We start from the raw sequence: 21,901 nt of genomic DNA, 5'->3' as shown, positions 1-21,901 counted from the left end.
AGAATTAAATGTCATATCCATTTCACTTTCAAAGTTCATTCTTTTTCTTGTGATAGAAAGTTTAATTAGAGTTTTCATATATAGTTTAAATATTTTTACTTCAAACAGAAGTGCTCAATAGATTACTTGGTATCATTAGTAGTATTGAACACATTCCTTGCAAGTGGCCACCTTTAAAATAATACAAACTTCTTACAAATAAAATGTAGCTACTACTGTCCCCAGCTCATGTTGCACCATACTGTACTAAAACTTACTTCAGAAGCATCCCATGAGTTATTTTGATTTTCTGTTTCTTTATGATTCTTTTTCTTGATGGTTAAGTTGTGATCCTAAAATTACTAATGACGTAATACTTATCCATCATACTTCAGTTACTTTATTTCATCCTAGTGAAGTGAATGCCACTGACAAGGCCAGCATTTATTACCCATCCTTAATTGCCCTTTTGGAAGGTAGCCGTGAGCTGCTTTACAAATCGGCGTCGCGCCTATGGATAAGTTACTCTGGCAATTTTGAGGCAGCCTGTGTGGCTATTTCATGAGTAGTTAAACATCGGCTACATTTCCATGAGTCTGGAGTCCCATTCAGGCCAGGTCGGGTAAGAACATCATTATTGAACCACTAAGGGATTTGCAACACCTCTGCAGTTTAAGGGTCAGAATTATTAATCCCAGTTTTTCATTTCAGTTTTATTAAATTATTTAACTAAAGTTAGATTTTTCATCTGTTTTGGTGGGATTTGAACTCAAGTTCCCAGATCATTAATCTAGTCTGCTACCATATGCCAGATTATAAGAATAATAATTTAAAAATAGATTTTTAGGTCATGAAAATATTGGTTAAATTTTTTTCCATGTATGTATAAAAATATAATCCATTAATTTACACCTATTAAGTAATTGGAAACTTGCAGAGAACAGTTCAAAACATTCAGTGTCAATGTCTTCACGTAAAATATTAGTCTTTCATTATGCTTCAATATATGTGATGAGATAGAAATGAAAGTGTTCTTTGTGTCAAATTTTCCTGCAACATACCTTTTTGAAGTGATAATACAAATTAACTACATATGATCAACAGTTCTTGCATAAGCATTCAGACTGAAAATTAAATTCAAAGGAAATTTAAGACAGTGAAAATGACAATCACAGATATAAATAAAAGTTAGCATTGTACACAGTTATCTCATTTATTATGATCAAAATGGTGGCAATTCAGCCTATCAGGCCCCTGTCAGTTCGTGGCAGTGCAAACCTATCTGTTCCATTTTTGTTATTTTCCCTCTAATGCTGCAACTTGTTCTCCATCACATGCCCTTCACTCCCCTTGTATTCTACTTAATTTCAGAATGATAAATAGCAAAATATTATATCAATGGTTCAAAGGAGGCTGATGTGACATAACAATACGCCCATAGTTTATCATTTATGAACACCAGATTACTCAAGACTGAATCTGAGCTTCCATCAATTTCACAACTTATAACTCAGGGTGGACGTTTGAGTAATATCACTAATTGTATGGATATTGCTAATACAAGCTGAGAACTAAAGTGTGACAGCAATGTTATGTGAGCAGGCATCTGTAACTGCTTCACTGCTAATAAGTGGGGTCATAGAGTCATGGAGCAATACAGAATGAAAACAAGCCCTTTAGCCCAACTGGTCCATGCTGACCACAGCATTTAGAATGCCAAAGCTGTGAATAGTCTTGTTCAGAGATGTGGGAAGAATACATAATCAGTGACTAAAACTGGGATTTGCAGCAAGATCCAAAGTCAATAGTTTCCAATTCTGTATTGGATATCTCACAAGCAGTATGACAACATAAGGACCATAAAAACAGGGCTGAGTTTCATTAGCACATCTAACACTAACTGGAAAACATCACTGCAAGGAAGTCCTACCCATTCCTCACAAGACATTTAGAGTGGTCAATCCCTTTGGCTTTGCCATGATCTCATTCTGGAAATCAAAAGAATAAGGCTTTTCTTTTCGGACCAAGGCAACTGGTCTGTGCTGGACAAAACCCATCTTACTCCTCCACAGAGCACGAAACATTGAAGAGACTTGGAGAAACCAGGGTTGTTCCCTTTGGAGCAAAGATGATTAAAAGGAGATTTGATGAAAATTCTCAAGACCATGAAGGCTTTAGACAGGGTGAACAAAACTCTTCCTCTTAGTCAATGACTCACGGATGTTAAAGTAATGACTAAAATACATTGGTGTGTGTGGGCTGTTAGGACAATAAGAGAAAAATATTTTTACATATAATGTAATGCTGAATTTGAACTCACCTAATGCAGAATGTTGGAAATAAAGTTAGTCAAGTTTTCCAAAAGGAAATTGAATAAGATTGAATGTGAAGTTTTTTACACAGATTGTGATGTGTATCTAGGACAAGCCGTCAAAGAAGGGGACAGAGGAAGGTACAATTACAATGTTTAAAAAACATTTGGATGGGAAAGGTTTAGGGGGGTATGGGCCAAATGTGTAGCTCAGATTGGCATGGACAAAATGGGCCAAAGTGTCTGATTCTACACTAATGTGCAAAAGTCTTAGGCATATGTAAAAAAATTCTGTAAGATGCATTCAAAAGAAACTTGAAAAGTTCCTAAATATCAAAAATTTACTATAAAAAGCAGTAAACAGGAAAATAAACTAAATCAAATCAATATTTAGTGTGACCACCCTTTTCCTTTAAAACTGCATCTTTCCTCTTCAGTTCACTGTTATGCAGTTTTGTAGGAAAATTGGCGGGTGAGTTATTCCAGACATTTCAGAGAACTTGCTGCAGTTTCTGCAGACCTTGCTGAACTTGCTTCCGTTTTTCCGGGTAATCCCAGAGAACCTTGATGAGATCAGGGCTCTATGGAAGCCATACCATCTGAAACCATATGAAAAAATACAGCGTGCCAAAGACTTGCACAGTGCTGAATGGTGTGTAACTGTATGAGTCCATCAGAAAGTCGATGAGTTGCCGAGCTTCAGGTGATGGGACTCGTGAGTATTGTCTACATGATGAAGTGTTGATCTCAAAGAGATGGCATGGACTCATTTGGCTGAGTTGTTCCTCTGTGCTGTAGTTTTTTCTAAGATTAAAAAAACTCTTTTAATTTACCCTACAGTGTTTGTGCTAATGACTTTTATGCTATAAATGCAAGTTTGGGAACATAAAACCTCCTTTTCGATACTGATAAAGATTTCAGTGAAAACAATTGGTAAGACCAGTAATCCATTCTTTTTCATTATCTAATGACCTCAATTATGAAGTCAGCATTTTGAAAGAAAGGGGACTATTTTGCTCCAATGGGGTATTCATCAGTTTGTTTTGAGGATAATCAGCAGTCTGATAATGCACAGTAGTCAGTTAAACACATGTTTCAATGTTATGAAAGCGAAGGACCAAAATTTTGCCAATGTTAAGTGAAGTGGATCTGTGTCTTTGTCTAGATCAGTAATATTTAAATATTGGTTAATTTTTTGGGATGTATTATCCAGTAAACAACATTCTGCTTTTTAATCAATTAGAGTGGTGTGTTGCCAAATGCAAAACCAAAAGCTCAACACACACCCACGGTAATCATATGAACAGACCACATGAAATTACAATGATATTGAAGAACAGAACTCAGATTTCCATCTCAGCTTTCACTACTCCAGGATGTTCAAGGGGTTTTCCAGCTAATGAATATTTTTGAAGTGGTAATATCGGCAATATCTTACAATTCCTATTGTAATAAATGTTAAGACAAAGGCTGCGGTGATATAAACATTCTATTCATTGAAGTTCACGTGAATTATAATTTATATTTGTTATCAGTAGCTATTAGACCACTGAACTGAAAAGAAACACACCCACGTCCATTTTGCAAATTTGTTTTAATAAAAACTATTGTTTCATGGAGAGGGTGGAATGCATTTGCTAAGACTTTTGCAAACAAAGTCACTGTATCTTACAGATTTTAGTTTTTTACCTGTAACATCCTCTTAAAGATTTTTGTGGTGTTTAAATAGAAATGTGCAGATTTAATTTTTGATAATAAGCATCCACCCAAAAGAATAAGGGGCAAATTATCTCTTAATAACCCATCTGATATCACTTTTTTCCACAATTATATTAACATTCAGTGTCAATTCTCACATCCTTGCCCAAAGCTTGGAGAACTCTATCCAGTTCAGTTGTAGCTGAGAATTCATGCTTTGCAGGTGCTTTGAAACTCCATTTTATATGGAAATCAAGAAGCACGGGGCATTACCAATCATCAAACGGAATAACAACACAACAGAAGAGAGAAATAAAGAGGGCATTTGTCATGGAAGCTATTATTCAGGTGTGCTGATGGAATTGGGGAAGTGTGAAAAGTCCACAGATTAGTGCAATTCCATCTCGTAGGTACCTGCAGCATCTGTTGACTGCGGCACTTGAATCTAGCTGAGGGGTGAAAAGTGAACGCAGGCATTGTGATGCGCCAGGACAGGGAGCTGTTGGGAAGCAGCAGGGAGTGTCACACGCAGGCCAGTTGTGAAGTGCAGGGGCACGTTTCACGTCTCAGTGTGAGCCTGTTAATTGATCATCACCTGAGAAGCAGAGAGAGTGGGAGAAAGGGCCATGTGTGTAGGTGCGAGGAAGTGTATTTCCAAATGAGATGAGACAAAGGGGATGCACACAACAGCATCAGCCACACTGTACTTTCCATTTACAGTTAGTCAGAATTACCCATAAAACAGGTATGCTAAAGAAAAACAGAATTTTCATTGTTATTTCCCTACCACACTGCCCCACTGTTGGTTATTGATTCATAATTTGAAATTTAAAGGATACAGCCTTTAGTAAAAAAGGAATTCAGCTCAATCATAGGTTATTTAGACTTTTTTTTACTGAGGCACCACTCAAACTTAATTTTTCTCTCCTGTGCTCCAATATGAAGACCTTTCTCAACAGCAAAAAAATACAGGTGCTGTAAATCTGAAATAAAATCAGAAAAAAATGAAGTGTAGTCCAGGTCCTCTCTCCAAAGATGGAGCCTGACCTGGTGAATATTTCAAACATTGTCCATTTTTATCTCTTGTTTCCCTCCACCTTGTCTTATTGTTGTTGATACCTTTATGTTCACTTTTGTTTACTTGGGAAATAATTATGTCTACGGTCTCTTTGCCAGCCTACCATCATCCATACACCATAAACCAGAAACATCTCTGTGTCCTGTTTGGGCACCCGACACCCTGTGTTTTTGTTTGGTAAATACACCTCAGCTTTAAAAGTCTCATCCTTGTTTTCCGGTTCCTCAGTGGTCTTACCTCTCCCCAGTTGGCAATCTTCCCCAGTCCAAACGCTTTCAGAGACTTCAGTGCTCCTTCAACTCAACCATTAGTTGTTGACATGGCCCTGTGCTCTACAATCCCATTCCTAATCCTCACCCGACTTTAGCCTCACTCTGCTTCTTTCACTATTAAAAACTTAAGTCGAACATTTGGTCACCTGACTTTTCAAATCACTGGGTAATTCAGTGAAAATTTGCCAGTGGATTGCCTCTGTGAAATGCAGTGGGAGATTTCACCATATTGTCTCTTGCTTGCATGAATGAATGTTGTTTCTTTTGCTGAAGTGGTCAAGTAACCTCCTTCTTCGAAGAGGCCATGACCAGTTCTAAAACCAGATCAGTGCGTAATGCATGGGATATTGAAGAAAGGAGTAAGAGCTCAGTGAAAGAAAATTCTTACATGCACTCAATTCAGATGCCTGTGATTTGCAGCTGTTTTTAAAAGGGGTGGCATGAGGTGTTCCTTTTTACTGCAGTAAGGGTAAACAAATTTGTGACATTTACACGGTGCATTTTAATGAGGAACAGCTGCAAACTGGATACAAAAACTGAATTAGTTGCTGCTGTGTAAATGGCCCTTTAATACCCCTATTTTACTGATTAAGTGCTAACTCCCCTAAGGATATAATTTCACATTAATAGTTGTGGGACATTCTTCAAGGTAACCAAATTTGTGTAAAAAGCACAATTTTGGGGAAAATATTTCATTTTATTCATCTATTGAACAAACTTCTAAGTGATTAAAATATTTACTAAATACCCTGTCTTTTAAAACCATTATTTTTACTTCACTATTTTTCAGTCTTGTTGCTGAATGTTTGGAAATATTTGACATAATTGTTGGAAACAATATTGAACTTCTGATTTAGGGACGTTACTGAAGCTGACAGTGTAAGGAGTCACTCAGGAAGCAACATGGTTTTTCAAGGCAGTCGGAGCAGCTACATAGGCATATTATTTTCTTTGTCATTCAACCATGCTTTCTTGACTAAAGAGATATCTTTACATAAGAAAGCCTTTACCAAACACATTAATAATGATGACATTTCTTTTAATTTAGTTATTCCCTATTTAATTTTCTTCCTTCCCCCTCTGCAAAAGAGTGTGAATCTCCACATACCCTTGATGCAGCCAACTTCAAAAGCAGCTTCACAGAGAATGATTATCAAATGAAATTTGGCTCCAAGACAGGTAAAGAATTATGAGAAAACAAGACTAGTAGGAGATAGCTTTTGGGGAGTACCTTAAATGGGGAGGAATAGAGGAGGCAGATATGAGATTAAGGTCCAGGCACAATTGGCTGAGGTGCAGTGACTGAAACCAGAGAGAGACCAGAATTGGAATGGATCAGAAATGGAAAGCTACAGGTAGCAGGCACCACCTTACTTAAGTAGCCAATCATCATTCTCGATTCTAAGTCATCAGTACTAGCAAATGACCAAACTGTAATAGGCATTCTGCCAAGACTCAGCCTTTCCTTCCCTGATGTCCACAAATTATGCTGTTTCCAGGCAGTATTTGTGCAGTAAATTCTGATCTGTGTCTCTCCCCCTACTCAATGTTTCTGAGATCAATCATAAAGCTCTGTTATCACCTGAATTCGGCTGAGTGTTTAGTGCTCAGTGAGCAAAGTCCAGCAGTTTGTGGTTTCTATGGTTTAACCACAAACCACTTCTACCAGCCGAAGCAGATTCTTTTCTTTCAAATACTCCAACTCCCTTGCAGTGACTCATTGAAATTTCCAGCTGAGATTATCAGCAGTTACTGCTTAAATCAAGCTATTAAAAACATTCCCATAAAAAGGCGCTACGTTGATGGGAAGGTTTCCATCACTTGTTAGTTTAGCAAAGCTGTAAACACATTCTTTATACTTTTACGATTTTGTTACAAATAGTCAAAAAAAAAGGAATCTTTCCCTAAGTGTTTTGCAACTGCCAATCATTTTAAAATGCAGCACTATGGATACAAAGGATCCAAATGTGAAGTAAGTTCTTTACTATTTTTACAGAAAGGGTTTATTTAACAGCCAATCTCTGCTCTTAATATAGATTTGCTTTGTTGAATTTGCATAGCTTAGAAAATTAGAAAGTTACATCAGAAATGTCCAATTTAAGTTAAGCTATAGATAGAGACAAGCTGTTGCATTCTATATAAGAAAAGAAATGGTAACAATTTCTCTTTGCTTGTATTAGATGCACAAATAGCAGGGGCTACACATAGCACTCCACTCCCACGATTTGAAGAAAATATTGTGGATGATTTGGCTTCAGTTAAAAAGGGGTCCGCTTGGCATGCTGAATTGGCTCCATTAAGGAAGTGAAACAAGCAGATTGCTAATTTTAAAATTCTTTTCCTTGCTTTTAGACTTTTCCATGGCCTCAATGTTTCATTTTTCTGTGACCTCCTTAGACTCTACAACTTTTCATGGCCTTTGCACTCCTTTTCTGCAGTTTCAACTTTTGTCACTCCATCATTGCCAAATTTGGCCACAGATGCCTTGGATCCTAAGATCTCAAGTTCTTGCCCATCTATTTCCTTCTCTACATTTTTATTTAAGACAACCAGTAAGACCTATATCATTCATATCTATTAACATCCTTTTATGTTGCCCATATTAAATTCAATAACTGCTCCCATGGAGGCCCTTTTGTCGACCTGTATAAATTCAGTAAAAAATGTGAGTTTGATTAAAATGGCTTGTCACAAAAAAAAACAGCAGTTTTAACTTGTGTCACTCTACCACATGAGAAAGCTGAATATTATTCTTATAGATGGTATAGTATTATTTGCCAGTAGTGCTAGAGTAGATTTTAAAGCTTTTAAATTGTTGCAGTTGGACTGCTCACTCTGAAAGTGCAGTTTCATTTGAGAGTCTTCTCAAATATCAGCAAAATGAACCCATTTGTGAAAATCTGCCTGAAGGTGAACAATTCCACCTCAGGCATAGCCACTTTTGGGGATGAACCCGCTCCCACTGAAAAGTTATTTACACTGCTGCAAAATATCATGAAAATATGCTGTGCACTGAGTGTAATTTCTACAGGATTTGCTGATTTTAAATGACTGTACCTTAAACTTCAGTTCACTAAGAATTCATTATTGTAATGCTTGGCAGCCGTTTCTACTACACAACACTGGGATTGTGATTCATATTTCAATCTGAAAACAAATTTCTGCACCATTCTTTGGAAGTGGGGAGATTCTTTAAGCATTCGTGTTCAGAGGGCTGCAGGGATTCCAGAGTAAAGTACAATCTGAAGAACCGGCCGCTGACACTTTGCTGCGCATTTATAATCTTGCATGCCCAAAGACATTCAATGCTTCAGATTTCACTCTAGCTGCAGATTTACTTTAAAGTAATAGATCATTGAAAGCACAAGTTTCACTCTGAAATTTGTGTTGCATCATTTATCTCTGACAGCAGTACAATTCCATGCTCAAATCAGAACTGCACAGGTTTCTCACATCCCTTTGATTCGGAAAATCCTTTCAGCTTTCATATCGACTCTGGACTTTTCCACAGAAAGAAATTCCCTGTGTGGAATAAAGCACAAGCAGAGAAGTGGGCAGGACTCTATTATTTTTATAATATTCAAAATAGCTCATTAAATAATTAAGGATATAAAAGTAAGTGCAAAAATAAAAATAGCAAATGATGGAAATATCCAAATCACAGGCTAGTCTTAGAAAATGAGGGAGATGGGTACCGCATTATGAGGAATTGCTTCAGATAAACTAGTTGTGCCATAAGGGCTGGATGCAATTGGCTTTTCTCAGCTCAGAATCCCCTGCAATCTCACCAGTTACCAAATCAGAAAGAAATGGCATCGAGGTACCTCAACGTCATGATGTAATCAACGAGAACTGCGTTGCAATACCGGAGAGTATGGCAAGGGCAGATGGTGGTTGAGCAGTTTTACCCCAGAGAAATGGCCATTCGGCCCAGTGAGGCTGCACTATCATCAAGCACTACCTCATCTTTATTCTCCCCACATTCCCAGAACTCTCACCAGATTCTTCCGTTAGGGCTCAATTTACAGAGGTCAATTAACTGACCGATCCAAGGGCATGGGGCAAGACTGAATCGGAATCGGGTCTATTATCACTGACATTTCTAAAGTTTCAAGATTGGTTTATATCATTTCTGGTCCACAATTGTAAAGGACAGTGACGTGTAAAGGAGGAGGATGTCAGGAAATTATATGTTTTGTGGCAACAGTAAGACATAAAAAATTAACATAAGTAACAAAAAATAAATATTACTTCAAAAGAGGAATAGTGAGGTAGTGTTCATGAACTGATCAGAAGTCTGATGGTGGAGGGGACGAATTGTTCCTAAAAAATTGAATGTGATTCTTCCTGTACCTCCTCTCTGATGATAGTAATGAAAAGAGAACAGGGAAAACTCGCAGGGATAGGGGAACATAAAGACTCTATACAGATAGCACCCAAGGCTATCCACTGCATCACTGGGGCCCCTGAGTGGTGGGCATATTGGTGCAAGTAGGGCACATTACCTCCCAAAAGTTGATATACAAATCAGGTGAGCTATTGCATGCCCTCACACATTTCTGCCCTTCAACGGTATGAATACGTACACTCTGTGTCACTTTACTGGGTACACCTCGGATCCCAGTGTGGCCTTCTGCTGCTGTAGCCCGTCTACTTCAAAGTTCAACGTGCTGAGCAAATCAGAGAAGCTCTTCTACACTCCAGTGTTGTAGTGCATGGTTGGTTGAGCTGCTGTCACCCTCTGCCAGCTTGAACCCATCTGGCCATTTCTCTTTGACCTCGCTCACTAACAAGGCACGTTTGAACACGGAACTGCCTCTCACTGGATGTTTTTATTTCTGTTTCTTGCCCCATTCTCTGTAAACTTTGAAGACCGTTGTACATGAGAATCTCAGGAGATAAGCAGTTTCTGAGATACTCCAACCACTCTCTCTGGTATCAACAATCGTTCCAAAGTCCGAGTCACCTGGATCACTTCCCATTCTGATGCCTACTGTACAGCAAGTGAATCTTCTGACTATGCATGCTTTTAATGCATTGAGTTGCCGCCATGATTGGCTGAGTAGATATTTGCAGGTGTACCTAATAAAGTGTCCTCTGAGTGTATGTCAGTAAATTATTCTGTTTGTGGCAATGGTAGAGTGGCAATGTAACTCTACATTGTGGCAACGTGGCAATGGTAACTTAACAAAATTATCATAAGTCACAAAAAAATAAATAAATAGTGCAAAAGACGAATAGCGATATAGTGTTCTTGGACCTTTCAGAAATCTGATAGTGGAGGGGAAGAAATTGTTCCCAAAAATTGAGTGTGGGTCTTCAAACTCCTGGCATCTCCTCACTGATGGTAGTAAAGAGAAGAGGCTGGTGGAAAATCACAGAGACAGGAAGCAAGTAAAGACTCTATACAGGCATCACCTGAGATCAGGAATGAACCTGTGTCACTGGTACCATGACGCAGCAGCTCTACTTGCTGTACCATTGTGGCCCCTGGGTGGTGGGCATATTGGTGCAAGTAGGGCACATTACCGTCCAAAAAGTGGTATACCAGTCATGTGAGGTTTTGCATGCCCTCACACATCTCTGCCCTTCAACACATATACATATATTTGCCCTTTCAGATCCTGAGGGAACTTAAAGTCCTGTGACTGTGACTGGAGCATCAGAACAGAGAGAAGCCATTTACTCCCATCGCCATTTGCTTAGACGATGACTGATCTATACCCCAACCAGTGGGACTCACTCTACCGCTCATATGAAGTGCAATCAATACTTGGCACTATTTACACAAAGGTTAGCCTTCAATATAGTTTTTGATTCAGCACTTGTTCCAGTTGGTTATACGTTGAGAGGAACTGGAGAATTAATGCACATTCGGAATAGATTGTAAATTAGAGTCTAGAATTAGAAAAGGGTGATGTGAAGAATCCTCTGTTACAGATAGATAGTGAAATTTCTAATTTCTGTTTTAAGGATACAATTCTTTCCCTGATAGTCTCATCAGAATGGTACCATTCGTAGGGTTGATCAGACTGATTTCCTCTAGGAGATCCCAGCGAGCAATGAAATTTCCTCCCTTACTCTTCTACAACTAGTTAGTACGTTTAGTTAATATTTTCCAGTAGTCAGTGGTGAACTCCTACACAAGAAGCTAACAGCAATGTAAGTGCATCTTCAAGTGTTTCAGTAGGTTTCACACCCCTGTTTGGAGAATAGGTCCATGTATTGATTACACTTCACATGGACCCTCCTGGATAGATTGAGTTGGGACACAGATCAGCCATTGTTGAAATAAATGGTTGCACAGACTCAAGATAGTGAATGGCTTCCTTCTTTTCCTACACTCCAGTGACCTTGACAAACTTTTAACTTCCAACAATTGGTCTTGTTTTTGTTTTTCTTGCCAGCCCTGATTCCTATTCGACCTGTTGTGAACAGTCTGTGTACATTCCTTTTTTTTTAATCATCCTAGTTTCCAAGTCAAAACTGGAACAAACAAAGCCTCAGCTAGTGAGGAAAAATGTGTGCAAAACAAGACCTCAAATCTGGTATCATGTTTGTGGTCCATGGATCTAGGCCCTTTTGCACTCCACTCTGCAGCAAGCTACTCAAAACACTGGAAGCCTTATCAGTACCACATCATACAAATTCATTGGAAAGATACACAAATATCAAAGTCGTTTACCAGGTCAGCACTGGTTGCATACAAGTGACACCAGTGGGTGGGCTACAATGCCTGCATTGCCCTGAAGTAAGTGACCTACTCAGAGTTCTGTCACAGCAGAAGAGCTCACGTAATGTTCTCAGAATCATCCATCAAGATATATGAGGATAATACACCCTGGCTTGTTAAATTGGTGAAGCAGTACGTGAGAAGATACTGACCGCCTTGATTCTCTACGACATGAGCATGCCCAGGCCAAAGGAAGGTGAGGGCCTTGTTCCATATGTGCCGGACTCTGTGTGCCCTGCGGTGGGCTCTTCATCGCTTTAGACCTTACAGAATTGGAATGGAAGAACTGTAAGAGGCCTTTCCGGCCCAACAAGTGCAAACTGTCCAATTATCCCAGTGTAACCTACTAACAAGTACATCTTTGGAATGTGGAAAGAGACCAGAGCACCCAGAGAAATCCCGCGAGGTCAGGTAGAGAACGTCCAGACAGCAGCAGGAATTGGACCCACGTTGCTGACGTTTTAGTACCATTACACTACCCGCTAGGCCACTGCTACCCTGACCAACTTCGTCCAAGAGACCGTCTGAGAAGAAAACCTTTGCAATGTCTCCCACAATGCAGCAAAGTGAAAATAGGGATGGACTGCAATTTATCAAAAAGGCTTGAATACTTTATCTATATGTTTATTTATTTATTGTGACTCGGCACAGGATAGGCCCTTCTGGCCCTGAGAACCGCACCACCCAACGACCCCAGATTTAACCCTAGCCTAATCACTGGATAATTTACAATGACTAATTAGCCTGCCCACCGGTGTGCCTTTGAACTGTGGGAGGAAACCTGCAAACAACTCGAAACTGAGAACAGCAGAAACTGAACCTGGATCGCTGGTACTGTAAAGAGTTAAGCTAACCACTACACTACCATGCCACATGCCACACAATCATGTCATAGAAGATAGAATGCAGAACCAGTACCTTTGGCCCACCTCGTTCATGCCGAAACATTATGCTGCCTGGTCCCATCGACCTGTGCCCAGTCCATACCTTCCACACCCCTCCCATCCGTGCACCTATCCAAATTTCTCTTAAATGTTGAAACCAAACTCACATTCATCACTTCACCAGACAACTCATTCCGCACTCTCACCACCCTTTGAGTGAAGAAGTTCCCCCAATGATCCACTTAAACATTTCAAACTTCACCCTTAACCTATGATGTCCAGTTGTGGGGGGGGGGGGGGGGAGGCCTGCTTGCATTTACCCTTTCTATACCTTTCATAATTTTGTATACATTTATCAAATTTCCCCTCATTTTCTAATGCTCCAGGGATAAAGTCCTTCCCCCGTAACTCAGGTCTTCAAGTCCAGGCAGCATCCTTGTAAATTTTCTGTGATCTTTGAACCCAAAGCAGTGCTGTGCACACTCCAGACAGAGCTCAGAAATCCACTTGACCCACGGGGGAAGTCCACATTATTTCAAAATTCTTAAAAGCCGCAGGTGGTTCAGTGCATTATAAACAGTCTACCAGCAGCGATGTGGATTTCTGTACACAGAACTAAGAAGATTAGCAGGGAGCTCTGTATTGCATCGGGAAGTCAGATTTACATTTTGGCACGATGCAGCTAAACAGCAATTAATACATCAATTATACCAATTATAACCCTCTATGAAATTTAATTTTAATCACTTCCTTTTAAGCCTGAAAGCCGCAATTCCCCACCTCCCCACCCTCCCAACCTCTATTATTGCTTCTGGAAATGCTATTAGTGGGCTCCTCTGATTGGCTGCTATAAGTTTGTGGTTTGTATTGATCTTCTGCTGAAGTGACAGTATTTTAAAGGCAATATGCTGAGGACATTTTGAGGGTAGGTCGACCAGTGAGGCTTAGGTCACTGTTTCATTCCACGTCCAAAACTCAGCATGATCTTCTTGTGACACAGTGACCCAAGAGAGACTTGCAGTCCAAACCTGGATTCCTTTGCTGCATTCTGTGTTGCTAGAACTCTTGTTTCATTCCTAGATGCTGGTGCTTACGGTTTAGACCTTTAAGCTACAGCAGCTAAGTGCCAAGTCTCCTTTATTCACGTGGATTTCAGCGTTGAGATTCGCAGTCAGATGTTGGACTTTCACCACGTTTGGAGGAGCAGGGAAACTGGGACATAAGTTAACTTGTTCCAGTGTTGAACTGGTCAGATGTACTTGCTGAAGTTGTCTTATTTGCCCAATAATAGAAGTAAAAGCAGTCAGACTTTCTGTTATATTAATCATGGAAATGAGCCATTGGGTCTAGAGTAGGAATAGGGCACTTGACAGCCCATTTTTCCCTGTATAAGTGGCAAATATCATCCCATTCTGTTCTACACTACAGACTATGTACAGCTGATGAAGATTTTCTTAAGTATAATGTCACTCAGTTAACACATTTGAAAAAGCTCTTTGTCCTTTACGATTACACTGCAGCATTTGATTTAAAACATTAAAAAATATATAGCCACACTAGGCAGTTAAGTATGTTATCTAGGTAATGGATTGAAACTGCATTGTCCTTTTAAGAATTTTTTTAAATTTATGTAAGTTTCTTCATTTTCGTCACTTCTTAATTCTAATTAATCAACTTTACCCTTTTACTGTCACCAGAATACGTTCTTTTTACAATATTCAGCATTTTTGGTGACAATTATCCCAGTGGACAAGACACAAGCTCATTCCATTAATATGGCATTGATTAAGCATCTTTGTCTCCATATCTCTAATCTTATTCACTGCCCTATGAATCAATCTGAGAACAACACCAGTTCCAAGAGGGTGAAACCAACCAATACAGTTAACTACTTGCTTAATATTCAGAACTAGAAATGACCACCCTTATTTCTCTGGTTTTATGTTGTTCATTTGAGATGATTATGCACTGGAAATGCATCCAACTAGTGTTCTTATATTTGATGATACTTACATGCATTGATATGCACTCTCGTTCACTTTCATCGACCCGTAACAAACAGAGCAGATTTTAAGTGACCGATAGCCCAGAATATATTTTGTATTCCTGACCTGAAGGAATCTCAATCCCTGCAGTGGCATATTTGGGTCTGTATATATCAACAACTCTCTAAAACCACCCTAACTGCCAGGCATTATGAATGGAACATTTTAATTTTCTTTTTCCCCTCTTATTCAGCGACTGAATGCTTATTCATGTTCCATTCTGGCCCCTTTCTCAATTCCCATCTTCTCACACGAATTGTTACAACAGGTGATATTAAACATGAATAGGCTAGTTGAACTTCAGCTTCTTCAAGTGAGTTCACATCTCGTCAAAGATCATACCAACTAGGAATTGTTGGCCTGTCCAGTCTAACATTGAATGAGGGGTGTCCTCTGTTACAAAGGCATGGCAAGAAGAAGGAGATTAATTGTTATTATTCCCACTGCAAAAGGGGCAGAATGATTGCAGGACATTGGTAGAGTAGTTGAAATTTATACATCGAGCATGACTGCTAAATGTAGCGCATGACTTTCGCACAACTCATTCAGTTTGACTTACAGTTACTGCTCTGCGTGGTAAAATTTTGCATTTGGTATTTTGACATCTACATCTGTTCTTGAGCAACAAAAAAAATTGGCAGATTATAAGGTCATTGTCATTTAATGTTTTAGAGAGGACCTCATATTTAGTTATAGTAACTGCAAACTCTGTTTTGCATTCTCTTAGGAGAGATGTGAAATCGGTTGCCGATTTGCTAAATTCTATGGTATACTTACACACAGAATGAAAATTGTCCCTGCTTGCTTCGTGGAGCAGAGAGCAATCTATAAAAAATACAATCTGTTGTACAACTTTCAAATAAATCTAGTCCTCCAGTGTAGAATAGCTGACAGGAAATGCTGAGTGAAATTTTGACAAGGACAAGAAACTTTAATCTACCAAGAGGCTGCTTCTTACAGGCAGTTTTGTTGATCTTATTGCTCTCAGAAGTGTATTATAACAGGAACATTACTTAAATAAATATTCTTGAACTTCTCCCTGACTTTGAATTCTTTTCAAACTAATTTGCTTACAACACATATTCAATGTACAGTATTTATGCCTTTATTAAATATGAATTAAGAGAAATGTTGCAGAATAGCTTTGGCCACATTCAATAGGAAAGTAGGCTTGTATCTGGTACTTTGTTGCTAAGTTTGGAATGCACAAAATATTCAGCAAAAATAGTACACTAATGCAAAAACAAGCTTATTTGAGTGTGATTAAATTCTCATCCAGAATTGCTGCAGCTAATATTAAATACCTTACATAAAAGTGTATTAAGTTTTTGGATGCAGTTAATTTCTAGGTCAGCACCTCCTTTCTTTTTGGAAATATAGAAAAGTGATAGTATCAGCCCTTGAACATGTAATATTTTAGAATACAATAATCATTTTAGCTATCGTTTTAAATAGCATCACTATTTTAATTTAGTCGGAACTTTGTTTCTCTTCCTATTGCCCCGAAGATGGTGGCACGTGCTGTATTTCTGGTATGAAATTGTGTCAGTTGCTTGATAGCTTACTCAAGCACTGATTCCTGAATCTAGGAACTGGATTGATAATGTCTTCCTTTTATGTTTAAATTATGATTAAATCGGTGTGAGCTCGATGTAGATTGCTAAGAGCGATCACTTTCTGGTGAAATTAGCCCATGGCTATAAATGGTATTGTGCCTAATTCAGGTTACCACAATGATATTTTTCCCAGCAGCAGGCATACTGTGTCCCTTTACTCACCATTGACATACATAAGAAGTCAAAGGCTCAAGTTATGACCATTGAGCAGCAGTCTCAGTCGAAAAGGAGAAGTACAGACACTACTTTGTTGCTTTCCTCAAAGGGACATTCTGCTGACATTGGAAGACCTGGACAAGCACTCAATCAACTTCTAACATCCAAAGATTATGCTGAAACTGATATGGGGTGTTCCCAATATTTTTGACTGTCTTACATTTATGTTAAGAGATGCAAACAGGCTATGGTGATAAACACAAATATACTGTGGTGTACAGCAAAAGGAAGAAAATCCAATTTCAAAGCAGAATCTTGACCACTCATTCATCTTTGTTTAAAAATCATTTCTATTTGCTGATACAGTTTGCAGTTTTAGATGGTAAAAGGCATCGTGTGACATTGGCAGTTCCTTTATTTAATCTTGCTTTTCTTAAGCCCATCACCCTTACTGGGACATAGGCTGCCGACAGCAGCTCGCCAGAGTCCTCTAAGGTGCAGCCCATCTTCAAAAATCTTTCCTCTCCCAGGGATGAGGTGTTTAGAGTTTTTTTCGGTGTTTATGTAGCTGTAAGTTCTTTTTACTGGATACCCAACCCGCCTTTCACATTTGAGCTTGGGATAATCCATAGTAGAGTTCCTTTATTCAATGCCTGCCAATAATTGCATATACTACAATAATGGTAAGTCCCTTTCTTGAAATTCCGTACTCCATGTGATGATGGTTCTTACATAATGCTATTTGGTAAAGTAAAAAATTCCAAAATATTGATCTCATGATAATGAAGGAATCAGGATTCAATGTGCCGTGGATGGGGAGAAGCGAATCTTGTGTGTCCACTATTGTTATTTTTCTAGCTAGTAAAGGGCTTGAGTGTCAACGTTAAAGAAACTTTAAAGTTCAGCTTCAAGTTCCAGGCGTCGGCATCTCAGAGAATCTATCCTGGACCCAACATATTGGTGTAATAATGCCAGCAGCTATTTGAGGAGATTTGGTATGCCACCAAAGACTCTAACAAACTTCGATGATCCTCCCACTGGAGAACACTGGATAATACAAAGGAGAACATCGTGCCTGTAATGGAGGCCCCAGTGCACAGAAACAGAAAACTGCTGAGGGTCATAAACTCAGCCAGTTCCATCACGGGCACCAGCCTCCCCACCATCAGGACATCTTTGAAAGGCAGTGCTTCAGAAAGGGAGCATCCGTCATTAACGACCCTCACCATCAAGGACATGCCTTCTTCTTATTCCTACTATCAGGGAGATAGTACAGGGGCCTGAAGACACACACTCAACGCTCTAGGACAGCTTCTTCCCCGCCACCATCAGATTTCTGAATGATTCATGAACCCATAAGCACAACCCACTATTTTGTCATCTTTTTGCACTTTCTTGTTGTAACCCATAATAATTTTTTTTATGTTTTGTACTGTACTGCTGCTATAAAACACAAAGTTCAGTGATAGTAAACCTGATTCTGATTCTGATCCTTAATATATTGGGGCAGTGCACCTTGTGGGCAGTAGGCAAAGCCCTCATGGCATGTTGGTGATAGAAGGGCAAATTCTGGATGGTGCGTGCCAGTCAATCAGGTTGCCCTCCTTTGGATAGTGTCAAATTTCATGTTGGAGCTTTACTTGTTCAGGCATGTGGGTAGCATCCTATCATATGCTTGATTTAAGTCTTTTAATCAGTAGGAATCTTGAGAGAGTCTCCAGAGGTTACCCAGCCTCTGACCTGCTCCTGGTACTATTGTTTTGAGTCAGTCAATTAAATTTCTAACTTCCAGGATGCTGATCATGAGAAAATAATCAATGCTAATTTCATTTGATGCTTAATATCAAAGAGGCCAGATTTCATTTCTTGGAAATGACCAACACCTGCCACTTGAGGAGCATGAATGATGCTTGCAACGTATCAGCCCCACTTCAGTTGCATGTGTGCAAGGTATCATTATCCGAGTGTTTGCAAGTGAAATAGAATGCTAAGCAAACATTTAGAATTGTTTAGGGGTACAGAAGAAGGGATTCAGCCTATAAATCCATGCCAGCCTCAAGTAACAGTGCCTTTTGTCAGCCCTGTTCTCCCAACCTTTCTCTGGAGCTCTGTAAATTATTATCCCTCAAGTACTTATCCAATTTCCTCTTGAAAGCCCTTATTGGCTTTGCTTAAGGATACTGGCATGAAAACCTCCCTCGTGCCTCCATCTTATCCAAGCACTAATAAAGATAATTTCCCACAGTTTAAACTGCATAAATTAGTCACGATTTTTCACACATTTATCAAATTTATGCTTAATCCTTTCGCTCTGTGGAGAACAATTCTAACTTCCAGACTTTAATCTTACAGCTGAAATTCTAACCCTTTTACCAAAAACTCTAACCTTTGATCTGAAATTCTGATCTTCTGTTCTTGTGGTGCAGGGAAGACGTTTACTCGTGTTGCTAGGCTGGACCTAAGACATTGCTCTGAGGAACTCCTACATTGGTATCTTGGGGCTGGGATGATTGGTCTCCAAGTATTTTCCTGTCTCTACATCAGAGAGCTTTTTCTCATCGAGTTACATTGACTTCAGGTTTCCAGGGCCATGATGTCCTGCTCTGTCATGGACTTGGCCAAAGAGGGATGTAAATAATTCATCCTTCTTCTTTAGCATACAAACATAAAGTTGGGATGCATCTACACTGAAGACAGATGTCTTTGTGCATTCTTTTCCTTCTTTGAATCATTTGGTAAAGCTTATTGAAGGTCGATTAATAGAACAAATAAAAACTTCTTCAAACATGTAAATAAACAAAGTGAAATAACAAACTAATGGAGTTTCCTGAGAACTGTCAGAACTTCATGCTCAGTTGCTCGACAATAAGGAGTTCAGTGTCAGAACATTTGTTAGGAAATGGCTGATTAAAATCTGCCATCAAATCCAATAACCACATGTTTACAGAACTGCTGGCTGTTCCTTGTAAAGATCGATGTCAGCAGTAATGTTTCATGGCAATGCTCTTTCTTTGGAACATGATACATCCATGAGTCTTTGATCTGAGATGCTATCTTTGTCTTCCTCTTCACCGATATTACCTGGCCTCCCGTGTTCCCCGTACTGATACTACCTGGCCTCCCGTGTTCCCAGTACCGATACTACCCGGTCTCCCGTGTTCCCCGTATCGATACTACCCGGTCTCCCGTGTTCCCCGTACAGATACTACCCGGTCTCCCGTGTTCCCCGTACCGATACTACCCGGTCTCCCGTGTTCCCCGTACCGATACTACCCGGTCTCCCGTGTTCCCCGTACCGATACTACCCGGTCTCCCGTGTTCCCCGTACCGATACTGCCTGGCCTCCCGTGTTCCCCGTACCGATACTGCCCGGCCTCCCGTGTTCCCCGTACCGATACTGCCCGGTCTCCCGTGTTCCCCGTACCGATACTGCCCGGTCTCCCGTGTTCCCCGTACCGATACTGCCCGGCCTCCCGTGTTCCCCGTACCGATACTGCCCGGTCTCCCGTGTTCCCCGTACCGATACTGCCCGGCCTCCCGTGTTCCCCGTACCGATACTGCCCGGCCTCCCGTGTTCCCCGTACCGATACTGCCCGGTCTCCCGTGTTCCCCGTACCGATACTGCCCGGTCTCCCGTGTTCCCCGTACCGATACTGCCCGGTCTCCCGTGTTCCCCGTACCGATACTGCCCGGTCTCCCGTGTTCCCCGTACCGATACTGCCCGGCCTCCCTTGTTCCCCGTACCGATACTGCCCGGCCTCCCGTGTTCCCCGTACCGATACTGCCCGGCCTCCCGTGTTCCCCGTACCGATACTGCCCGGCCTCCCGTGTTCCCCGTACCGATACTGCCCGGTCTCCCGTGTTCCCCGTACCGATACTGCCCGGTCTCCCGTGTTCCCCGTACCGATACTACCCGGTCTCCCGTGTTCCCCGTACCGATACTACCCGGTCTCCCGTGTTCCCCGTACCGATACTGCTTGGCCTCCCGTGTTCCCCGTATCGATACTGCCCGGCCTCCCGTGTTCCCCGTACCGATACTGCCCGGCCTCCCGTGTTCCCCGTACCGATACTGCCCGGCCTCCCGTGTTCCCCGTACCGATACTGCCCGGCCTCCCGTGTTCCCCGTACCGATACTGCCTGGCCTCCCGTGTTCCCCGTACCGATACTGCCCGGCCTCCCGTGTTCCCCGTACCGATACTGCCTGGCCTCCCGTGTTCCCCGTACCGATACTGCCTGGCCTCCCGTGTTCCCCGTACCGATACTGCCTGGCCCCCCGTGTTCCAGGCACTCTCTGGTTTTATTACAGATTTGCACTATTCCCTCACACTTCATTTTTCCATTTGCCCAGAGCAGAATGGAAAAGTTTTGTGTTGCAAATGTGGATTAAAGCTAAGCATTCCCTTCGGTATTACTCCCTTATCTCCGTCTGCTTCAACCCTCTCAGCAGGCTGTGATTCATTTTTCCTGGGGAATTTTCCACTGTACATGCCTGTGTGGCAACAGTACTGAAAATGAATGACTAAAGGTTTGGTTGTAAGCATGAGTATTTAGGGATGTTGTTAAGTCAACAAAAAATTGGCCCCAGTACCTCAATCAAACACTTCACCACTTGTGAGTGAATATTGACTGTCTCTTGAACAATGCTAACTTTCTGTAGAAAATTCCAGTCCTCATCCAACACTCTTGCTTTTGCACAACCAGCAGAGTTTATTGGACAGTAATCTACTGCATGGACCTTCAGCAGATTGTTTTGCCTGTCCTCTGGGTCTCTGAGTAAAGCACTGCCTCAAATAAATAAGGAGATTTCAGTGTAGGCATTAAATATTGAGCCTACCTGGTCTATGTGGCATAGTGCCACAACATACACTTTATTTTCTTACTGAGAAAGGAGGCTGGTTATTGCCTCTGCATCTTTATACCATTACTTCAGAACATCCTTTCCTTCATTTTGAACTTGCTGAAATTCACTACATAATTCATAGTTATTTAACATATACAACGTAGTCAGTTTTCCAGAAGAGTTATAAAATTAACTGAAATCCCCTGACCTTACATATATTATTAATATTTGGAAAGAAAATGAAAAAAATCTTGGAACGTTGTTTTACAAGTGCCATTCAGTAAAGACA

The sequence above is a fragment of the Hypanus sabinus genome, chromosome 12 (genome assembly GCF_030144855.1).
Source record: "Hypanus sabinus isolate sHypSab1 chromosome 12, sHypSab1.hap1, whole genome shotgun sequence".
NCBI lineage: Eukaryota > Metazoa > Chordata > Chondrichthyes > Myliobatiformes > Dasyatidae > Hypanus > Hypanus sabinus.
The sequence above is the reverse complement of the archived record's forward strand: the minus strand, read 5'-3'. Positions refer to the sequence as shown.